Here is an 11,638-nt window from a genome sequence, read left to right as displayed (position 1 = left end):
GCCGTGCTGTTGTAACATAGCGCGTGAACGAACGAAAAAAAAATTTATAGTAAACATTAAAATAAATTACACTACCGTAAACTAGACAAAAAATTACACATTTTTTCCCAATATGAAAATTTTCACAAACTTTACAAAGTCCCATCGCATCGAGTAAACTTTTTTAATAACGCTTCCGCACGATTCTAAATGCTTAATCCATATGTGAAATCGTTCACTGATCACGAATATCGTATTTAAAAAAATTACAAAAATTTATTTTTCCAAATAATCAAAAAAAACCGAAAAATCACAAGAGTAAAGTACCATTATTTTAAACAATATGTCGTTCTAAATGCTTAATCCCTATGTAAAAAAGTTATCTAAGCAAGAATATGTAATTGAAAAAAATTAGAAAAATTTATTTTAGCCGTAAATCGAAAATAATGGGGACACCGGAGCTGTTCGAAGCGCCGAGACGCGCCGCGTACGGCCGAATATTTTCTAAGTCCCAACGTACCGATCAAGAGTAAAGTACCATTTTCCTACATTAGATTTCGTTCTAAATGCTTAATCCCTATGTAAAAACGTTAGTTAAGCAAGAATATCGTATTTTTAAAAAAATCTAATGATAGGATTTCCCAGAAAATTGAAAAAACCGTAAAATGTCAAGAGTAAAGTGCCATTTTCTGACATTAGATTTCGTTCTAAATGCTTAATCCCTATGTAGAAACGTTAGTTAAGCAAGAATATCGTATTTTTAAAAAAATCTAATGATAGGATTTTTCAGAAAATTGAAAAAACCGTAAAATGTCAAGAGTAAAGTGCCCTTATTTTAAACAATGTATCGTTCTAAATGCTTAATCCCTATGTAAAAAAGTTATTTTAGCAGGAATATGTTATTGAAAAAAATTAGAAAAATTTATTTTAGCCGTAAATCGAAAATAATGGGGACACCGGAGCTGTTCGAAGCGCCGAGCGCGCCGCGTACGCCCGAATATTTTCAAAGTCCCAACGTACCGATCAAGAGTAAAGTACCATTTTCCTACATTAGATTTCGTTCTAAATACTTAATCCCTATGTAAAAACGTTAGTTAAGCAAGAATATCGTATTTTTAAAAAAATCTAATGATAGGATTTTCCAGAAAATTGAAAAAACCGAAAAATGTCAAGAGTAAAGTGCCATTTTCTGACATTAGATTTCGTTCTAAATGCTTAATCCCTATGTAGAAACGTTAGTTAAGCAAGAATATCGTATTCTTAAAAAAATCTAATGATAGGATTTTTCAGAAAATTGAAAAAACCGTAAAATGTCAAGAGTAAAGTGCCCTTATTTTAAACAATGTATCGTTCTAAATGCTTAATCCCTATGTAAAAAAGTTATTTAAGCAAGAATATGTTATTGAATAAAATGAGAAAAATTTATTTTAGCCGTAAATCGAAAATAATGGATCGAGCGAATCGGTCGATTGCGCCGAGACGCGCTATGATGCAACAGACGAGCGATTGGAACGCCCGAATATTTTCAAAGTCCCAACGTACCGATCAAGAGTAAAGTACCATTTTCCTACATTAGATTTCGTTCTAAATGCTTAATCCCTATGTAAAAACGTTAGTTAAGCAAGAATATCGTATTTTTAAAAAAATCTAATGATAGGATTTCCCAGAAAATTGAAAAAACCGAAAAATGTCAAGAGTAAAGTGCCATTTTCTGACATTAGATTTCGTTCTAAATGCTTAATCCCTATGTAGAAACGTTAGTTAAGCAAGAATATCGTATTTTTAAAAAAATCTAATGATAGGATTTTTCAGAAAATTGAAAAAACCGTAAAATGTCAAGAGTAAAGTGCCCTTATTTTAAACAATGTATCGTTCTAAATGCTTAATCCATATGTAAAAAAGTTATTTAAGCAGGAATATGTTATTGAATAAAATGAGAAAAATTTATTTTAGCCGTAAATCGAAAATAATGGATCGAGCGAATCGGTCGATTGCGCCGAGACGCGCTATGATGCAACAGACGAGCGATTGGAACGCCCGAATATTTTCAAAGTCCCAACGTACCGATCAAGAGTAAAGTACCATTTTCCTACATTAGATTTCGTTCTAAATGCTTAATCCCTATGTAAAAACGTTAGTTAAGCAAGAATATCGTATTTTTAAAAAAATCTAATGATAGGATTTTCCAGAAAATTGAAAAAACCGAAAAATGTCAAGAGTAAAGTGCCATTTTCTGACATTAGATTTCGTTCTAAATGCTTAATCCCTATGTAGAAACGTTAGTTAAGCAAGAATATCGTATTTTTAAAAAAATCTAATGATAGGATTTTTCAGAAAATTGAAAAAACCGTAAAATGTCAAGAGTAAAGTGCCCTTATTTTAAACAATGTATCGTTCTAAATGCTTAATCCCTATGTAAAAAAGTTATGTAAGCAAGAATATGTTATTGAATAAAATGAGAAAAATTTATTTTAGCCGTAAATCGAAAATAATGGGTCGAGCGAATCGCTCGATTGCGCCGAGACGCGCTATGATGCAACAGACGAGCGATTGGAACGCCCGAATATTTTCAAAGTCCCAACGTAACGATCAAGAGTAAAGTACCATTTTCCTACATTAGATTTCGTTCTAAATGCTTAATCCCTATGTAAAAACGTTAGTTAAGCAAGAATATCGTATTTTTAAAAAAATCTAATGATAGGATTTTCCAGAAAATTGAAAAAACCGAAAAATGTCAAGAGTAAAGTGCCATTTTCTGACATTAGATTTCGTTCTGAATGCTTAATCCCTATGTAGAAACGTTAGTTAAGCAAGAATATCGTATTTTTAAAAAAATCTAATGATAGGATTTTTCAGAAAATTGAAAAAACCGTAAAATGTCAAGAGTAAAGTGCCCTTATTTTAAACATTATATCGTTCTAAATGCTTAATCCCTATGTAAAAAAGTTATCTAAGCAAGAATATGTTATTGAATAAAATGAGAAAAATTTATTTTAGCCGTAAATCGAAAATAATGGGTCGAGCGAATCGCTCGATTGCGCCGAGACGCGCTATGATGCAACAGACGAGCGATTGGAACGCCCGAATATTTTCAAAGTCCCAACGTAACGATCAAGAGTAAAGTACCATTTTCCTACATTAGATTTCGTTCTAAATGCTTAATCCCTATGTAAAAACGTTAGTTAAGCAAGAATATCGTATTTTTAAAAAAATCTAATGATAGGATTTTCCAGAAAATTGAAAAAACCGAAAAATGTCAAGAGTAAAGTGCCATTTTCTGACATTAGATTTCGTTCTAAATGCTTAATCCCTATGTAGAAACGTTAGTTAAGCAAGAATATCGTATTTTTAAAAAAATCTAATGATAGGATTTTCCAGAAAATTGAAAAAACCGAAAAATGTCAAGAGTAAAGTGCCATTTTCCTACATTAGATTTCGTTCTAAATGCTTAATCCCTATGTAGAAACGTTAGTTAAGCAAGAATATCGTATTTTTAAAAAAATCTAATGATAGGATTTTCCAGAAAATTGAAAAAACCGAAAAATGTCAAGAGTAAAGTGCCATTTTCTGACATTAGATTTCGTTCTAAATGCTTAATCCCTATGTAGAAACGTTAGTTAAGCAAGAATATCGTATTTTTAAAAAAATCTAATGATAGGATTTTTCAGAAAATTGAAACAACCGTAAAATGTCAAGAGTAAAGTGCCCTTATTTTAAACATTATATCGTTCTAAATGCTTAATCCCTATGTAAAAAAGTTATCTAAGCAAGAATATGTTATTGAATAAAATGAGAAAAATTTATTTTAGCCGTAAATCGAAAATAATGGGTCGAGCGAATCGCTCGATTGCGCCGAGACGCGCTATGATGCAACAGACGAGCGATTGGAACGCCCGAATATTTTCAAAGTCCCAACGTACCGATCAAGAGTAAAGTACCATTTTCCTACATTAGATTTCGTTCTAAATGCTTAATCCCTATGTAGAAACGTTAGTTAAGCAAGAATATCGTATTTTTAAAAAAATCTAATGATAGGATTTTCCAGAAAATTGAAAAAACCGAAAAATGTCAAGAGTAAAGTGCCATTTTCTGACATTAGATTTCGTTCTAAATGCTTAATCCCTATGTAGAAACGTTAGTTAAGCAAGAATATCGTATTTTTAAAAAAATCTAATGATAGGATTTTCCAGAAAATTGAAAAAACCGAAAAATGTCAAGAGTAAAGTGCCATTTTCTGACATTAGATTTCGTTCTAAATGCTTAATCCCTATGTAGAAACGTTAGTTAAGCAAGAATATCGTATTTTTAAAAAAATCTAATGATAGGATTTTTCAGAAAATTGAAAAAACCGTAAAATGTCAAGAGTAAAGTGCCCTTATTTTAAACAATGTATCGTTCTAAATGCTTAATCCCTATGTAAAAAAGTTATTTAAGCAGGAATATGTTATTGAATAAAATGAGAAAAATTTATTTTAGCCGTAAATCGAAAATAATGGATCGAGCGAATCGGTCGATTGCGCCGAGACACGCTATGATGCAACAGACGAGCGATTGGAACGCCCGAATATTTTCAAAGTCCCAACGTAACGATCAAGAGTAAAGTACCATTTTCCTACATTAGATTTCGTTCTAAATGCTTAATCCCTATGTAAAAACGTTAGTTAAGCAAGAATATCGTATTTTTAAAAAAATCTAATGATAGGATTTTCCAGAAAATTGAAAAAACCGAAAAATGTCAAGAGTAAAGTGCCATTTTCTGACATTAGATTTCGTTCTAAATGCTTAATCCCTATGTAGAAACGTTAGTTAAGCAAGAATATCGTATTTTTAAAAAAATCTAATGATAGGATTTTTCAGAAAATTGAAAAAACCGTAAAATGTCAAGAGTAAAGTGCCCTTATTTTAAACAATGTATCGTTCTAAATGCTTAATCCCTATGTAAAAAAGTTATGTAAGCAAGAATATGTTATTGAAAAAAATTAGAAAAATTTATTTTAGCCGTAAATCGAAAATAATGGGTCGAGCGAATCGCTCGATTGCGCCGAGACGCGCTATGATGCAACAGACGAGCGATTGGAACGCCCGAATATTTTCAAAGTCCCAACGTGACGATCAAGAGTAAAGTACCATTTTCCTACATTAGATTTCGTTCTAAATGCTTAATCCCTATGTAAAAACGTTAGTTAAGCAAGAATATCGTATTTTTAAAAAAATCTAATGATAGGATTTTCCAGAAAATTGAAAAAACCGAAAAATGTCAAGAGTAAAGTGTCATTTTCTGACATTAGATTTCGTTCTAAATGCTTAATCCCTATGTAGAAACGTTAGTTAAGCAAGAATATCGTATTTTTAAAAAAATCTAATGATAGGATTTTTCAGAAAATTGAAAAAACCGTAAAATGTCAAGAGTAAAGTGCCCTTATTTTAAACAATGTATCGTTCTAAATGCTTAATCCCTATGTAAAAAAGTTATTTAAGCAAGAATATGTTATTGAAAAAAATTAGAAAAATTTATTTTAGCCGTAAATCGAAAATAATGGGTCGAGCGAATCGCTCGATTGCGCCGAGACGCGCTATGATGCAACAGACGAGCGATTGGAACGCCCGAATATTTTCAAAGTCCCAACGTAACGATCAAGAGTAAAGTACCATTTTCCTACATTAGATTTCGTTCTAAATGCTTAATCCCTATGTAAAAACGTTAGTTAAGCAAGAATATCGTATTTTTAAAAAAATCTAATGATAGGATTTTCCAGAAAATTGAAAAAACCGAAAAATGTCAAGAGTAAAGTGCCATTTTCTGACATTAGATTTCGTTCTAAATGCTTAATCCCTATGTAGAAACGTTAGTTAAGCAAGAATATCGTATTTTTAAAAAAATCTAATGATAGGATTTTTCAGAAAATTGAAAAAACCGTAAAATGTCAAGAGTAAAGTGCCCTTATTTTAAACAATGTATCGTTCTAAATGCTTAATCCCTATGTAAAAAAGTTATGTAAGCAAGAATATGTTATTGAATAAAATGAGAAAAATTTATTTTAGCCGTAAATCGAAAATAATGGGTCGAGCGAATCGCTCGATTGCGCCGAGACGCGCTATGATGCAACAGACGAGCGATTGGAACGCCCGAATATTTTCAAAGTCCCAACGTAACGATCAAGAGTAAAGTACCATTTTCCTACATTAGATTTCGTTCTAAATGCTTAATCCCTATGTAAAAACGTTAGTTAAGCAAGAATATCGTATTTTTAAAAAAATCTAATGATAGGATTTTCCAGAAAATTGAAAAAACCGAAAAATGTCAAGAGTAAAGTGCCATTTTCTGACATTAGATTTCGTTCTGAATGCTTAATCCCTATGTAGAAACGTTAGTTAAGCAAGAATATCGTATTTTTAAAAAAATCTAATGATAGGATTTTTCAGAAAATTGAAAAAACCGTAAAATGTCAAGAGTAAAGTGCCCTTATTTTAAACATTATATCGTTCTAAATGCTTAATCCCTATGTAAAAAAGTTATCTAAGCAAGAATATGTTATTGAATAAAATGAGAAAAATTTATTTTAGCCGTAAATCGAAAATAATGGGTCGAGCGAATCGCTCGATTGCGCCGAGACGCGCTATGATGCAACAGACGAGCGATTGGAACGCCCGAATATTTTCAAAGTCCCAACGTAACGATCAAGAGTAAAGTACCATTTTCCTACATTAGATTTCGTTCTAAATGCTTAATCCCTATGTAAAAACGTTAGTTAAGCAAGAATATCGTATTTTTAAAAAAATCTAATGATAGGATTTTCCAGAAAATTGAAAAAACCGAAAAATGTCAAGAGTAAAGTGCCATTTTCTGACATTAGATTTCGTTCTAAATGCTTAATCCCTATGTAGAAACGTTAGTTAAGCAAGAATATCGTATTTTTAAAAAAATCTAATGATAGGATTTTCCAGAAAATTGAAAAAACCGAAAAATGTCAAGAGTAAAGTGCCATTTTCTGACATTAGATTTCGTTCTAAATGCTTAATCCCTATGTAGAAACGTTAGTTAAGCAAGAATATCGTATTTTTAAAAAAATCTAATGATAGGATTTTTCAGAAAATTGAAAAAACCGTAAAATGTCAAGAGTAAAGTGCCCTTATTTTAAACAATGTATCGTTCTAAATGCTTAATCCCTATGTAAAAAAGTTATCTAAGCAAGAATATGTTATTGAATAAAATGAGAAAAATTTATTTTAGCCGTAAATCGAAAATAATGGGTCGAGCGAATCGCTCGATTGCGCCGAGACACGCTATGATGCAACAGACGAGCGATTGGAACGCCCGAATATTTTCAAAGTCCCAACGTAACGATCAAGAGTAAAGTACCATTTTCCTACATTAGATTTCGTTCTAAATGCTTAATCCCTATGTAAAAACGTTAGTTAAGCAAGAATATCGTATTTTTAAAAAAATCTAATGATAGGATTTTCCAGAAAATTGAAAAAACCGAAAAATGTCAAGAGTAAAGTGCCATTTTCTGACATTAGATTTCGTTCTAAATGCTTAATCCCTATGTAGAAACGTTAGTTAAGCAAGAATATCGTATTTTTAAAAAAATCTAATGATAGGATTTTTCAGAAAATTGAAAAAACCGTAAAATGTCAAGAGTAAAGTGCCCTTATTTTAAACAATGTATCGTTCTAAATGCTTAATCCCTATGTAAAAAAGTTATGTAAGCAAGAATATGTTATTGAATAAAATGAGAAAAATTTATTTTAGCCGTAAATCGAAAATAATGGGTCGAGCGAATCGCTCGATTGCGCCGAGACGCGCTATGATGCAACAGACGAGCGATTGGAACGCCCGAATATTTTCAAAGTCCCAACGTAACGATCAAGAGTAAAGTACCATTTTCCTACATTAGATTTCGTTCTAAATGCTTAATCCCTATGTAAAAACGTTAGTTAAGCAAGAATATCGTATTTTTAAAAAAATCTAATGATAGGATTTTCCAGAAAATTGAAAAAACCGAAAAATGTCAAGAGTAAAGTGCCATTTTCTGACATTAGATTTCGTTCTAAATGCTTAATCCCTATGTAGAAACGTTAGTTAAGCAAGAATATCGTATTTTTAAAAAAATCTAATGATAGGATTTTTCAGAAAATTGAAAAAACCGTAAAATGTCAAGAGTAAAGTGCCCTTATTTTAAACATTATATCGTTCTAAATGCTTAATCCCTATGTAAAAAAGTTATCTAAGCAAGAATATGTTATTGAATAAAATGAGAAAAATTTATTTTAGCCGTAAATCGAAAATAATGGGTCGAGCGAATCGCTCGATTGCGCCGAGACGCGCTATGATGCAACAGACGAGCGATTGGAACGCCCGAATATTTTCAAAGTCCCAACGTAACGATCAAGAGTAAAGTACCATTTTCCTACATTAGATTTCGTTCTAAATGCTTAATCCCTATGTAAAAACGTTAGTTAAGCAAGAATATCGTATTTTTAAAAAAATCTAATGATAGGATTTTCCAGAAAATTGAAAAAACCGAAAAATGTCAAGAGTAAAGTGCCATTTTCTGACATTAGATTTCGTTCTAAATGCTTAATCCCTATGTAGAAACGTTAGTTAAGCAAGAATATCGTATTTTTAAAAAAATCTAATGATAGGATTTTTCAGAAAATTGAAAAAACCGTAAAATGTCAAGAGTAAAGTGCCCTTATTTTAAACAATGTATCGTTCTAAATGCTTAATCCCTATGTAAAAAAGTTATTTAAGCAAGAATATGTTATTGAAAAAAATTAGAAAAATTTATTTTAGCCGTAAATCGAAAATAATGGGTCGAGCGAATCGCTCGATTGCGCCGAGACGCGCTATGATGCAACAGACGAGCGATTGGAACGCCCGAATATTTTCAAAGTCCCAACGTAACGATCAAGAGTAAAGTACCATTTTCCTACATTAGATTTCGTTCTAAATGCTTAATCCCTATGTAAAAACGTTAGTTAAGCAAGAATATCGTATTTTTAAAAAAATCTAATGATAGGATTTTCCAGAAAATTGAAAAAACCGAAAAATGTCAAGAGTAAAGTGCCATTTTCTGACATTAGATTTCGTTCTAAATGCTTAATCCCTATGTAGAAACGTTAGTTAAGCAAGAATATCGTATTTTTAAAAAAATCTAATGATAGGATTTTTCAGAAAATTGAAAAAACCGTAAAATGTCAAGAGTAAAGTGCCCTTATTTTAAACAATGTATCGTTCTAAATGCTTAATCCCTATGTAAAAAAGTTATTTAAGCAAGAATATGTTATTGAAAAAAATTAGAAAAATTTATTTTAGCCGTAAATCGAAAATAATGGGGACACCGGAGCTGTTCAAAGCGCCGAGCGCGCCGCGTACGCCCGAATATTTTCAAAGTCCCAACGTACCGATCAAGAGTAAAGTACCATTTTCCTACATTAGATTTCGTTCTAAATGCTTAATCCCTATGTAGAAACGTTAGTTAAGCAAGAATATCGTATTTTTAAAAAAATCTAATGATAGGATTTTCCAGAAAATTGAAAAAACCGAAAAATGTCAAGAGTAAAGTGCCATTTTCTGACATTAGATTTCGTTCTAAATGCTTAATCCCTATGTAGAAACGTTAGTTAAGCAAGAATATCGTATTTTTAAAAAATCTAATGATAGGATTTTCCAGAAAATTGAAAAAACCGAAAAATGTCAAGAGTAAAGTGCCATTTTCTGACATTAGATTTCGTTCTGAATGCTTAATCCCTATGTAGAAACGTTAGTTAAGCAAGAATATCGTATTTTTAAAAAAATCTAATGATAGGATTTTTCAGAAAATTGAAAAAACCGTAAAATGTCAAGAGTAAAGTGCCCTTATTTTAAACATTATATCGTTCTAAATGCTTAATCCCTATGTAAAAAAGTTATCTAAGCAAGAATATGTTATTGAATAAAATGAGAAAAATTTATTTTAGCCGTAAATCGAAAATAATGGGTCGAGCGAATCGCTCGATTGCGCCGAGACGCGCTATGATGCAACAGACGAGCGATTGGAACGCCCGAATATTTTCAAAGTCCCAACGTAACGATCAAGAGTAAAGTACCATTTTCCTACATTAGATTTCGTTCTAAATGCTTAATCCCTATGTAAAAACGTTAGTTAAGCAAGAATATCGTATTTTTAAAAAAATCTAATGATAGGATTTTCCAGAAAATTGAAAAAACCGAAAAATGTCAAGAGTAAAGTGCCATTTTCTGACATTAGATTTCGTTCTAAATGCTTAATCCCTATGTAGAAACGTTAGTTAAGCAAGAATATCGTATTTTTAAAAAAATCTAATGATAGGATTTTCCAGAAAATTGAAAAAACCGAAAAATGTCAAGAGTAAAGTGCCATTTTCTGACATTAGATTTCGTTCTAAATGCTTAATCCCTATGTAGAAACGTTAGTTAAGCAAGAATATCGTATTTTTAAAAAAATCTAATGATAGGATTTTTCAGAAAATTGAAAAAACCGTAAAATGTCAAGAGTAAAGTGCCCTTATTTTAAACAATGTATCGTTCTAAATGCTTAATCCCTATGTAAAAAAGTTATCTAAGCAAGAATATGTTATTGAATAAAATGAGAAAAATTTATTTTAGCCGTAAATCGAAAATAATGGGTCGAGCGAATCGCTCGATTGCGCCGAGACACGCTATGATGCAACAGACGAGCGATTGGAACGCCCGAATATTTTCAAAGTCCCAACGTAACGATCAAGAGTAAAGTACCATTTTCCTACATTAGATTTCGTTCTAAATGCTTAATCCCTATGTAAAAACGTTAGTTAAGCAAGAATATCGTATTTTTAAAAAAATCTAATGATAGGATTTTCCAGAAAATTGAAAAAACCGAAAAATGTCAAGAGTAAAGTGCCATTTTCTGACATTAGATTTCGTTCTAAATGCTTAATCCCTATGTAGAAACGTTAGTTAAGCAAGAATATCGTATTTTTAAAAAAATCTAATGATAGGATTTTTCAGAAAATTGAAAAAACCGTAAAATGTCAAGAGTAAAGTGCCATTTTCTGACATTAGATTTCGTTCTAAATGCTTAATCCCTATGTAGAAACGTTAGTTAAGCAAGAATATCGTATTTTTAAAAAAATCTAATGATAGGATTTTTCAGAAAATTGAAAAAACCGTAAAATGTCAAGAGTAAAGTGCCCTTATTTTAAACAATGTATCGTTCTAAATGCTTAATCCCTATGTAAAAAAGTTATTTAAGCAGGAATATGTTATTGAATAAAATGAGAAAAATTTATTTTAGCCGTAAATCGAAAATAATGGATCGAGCGAATCGGTCGATTGCGCCGAGACACGCTATGATGCAACAGACGAGCGATTGGAACGCCCGAATATTTTCAAAGTCCCAACGTAACGATCAAGAGTAAAGTACCATTTTCCTACATTAGATTTCGTTCTAAATGCTTAATCCCTATGTAAAAACGTTAGTTAAGCAAGAATATCGTATTTTTAAAAAAATCTAATGATAGGATTTTCCAGAAAATTGAAAAAACCGAAAAATGTCAAGAGTAAAGTGCCATTTTCTGACATTAGATTTCGTTCTAAATGCTTAATCCCTATGTAGAAACGTTAGTTAAGCAAGAATATCGTATTTTTAAAAAAATC

Source organism: Megalopta genalis, unplaced genomic scaffold (assembly GCF_051020955.1).
Source record: "Megalopta genalis isolate 19385.01 unplaced genomic scaffold, iyMegGena1_principal scaffold0055, whole genome shotgun sequence".
Classification (NCBI taxonomy): Eukaryota; Metazoa; Arthropoda; class Insecta; order Hymenoptera; family Halictidae; genus Megalopta; species Megalopta genalis.
This window is presented reverse-complemented; position numbering follows the sequence as displayed.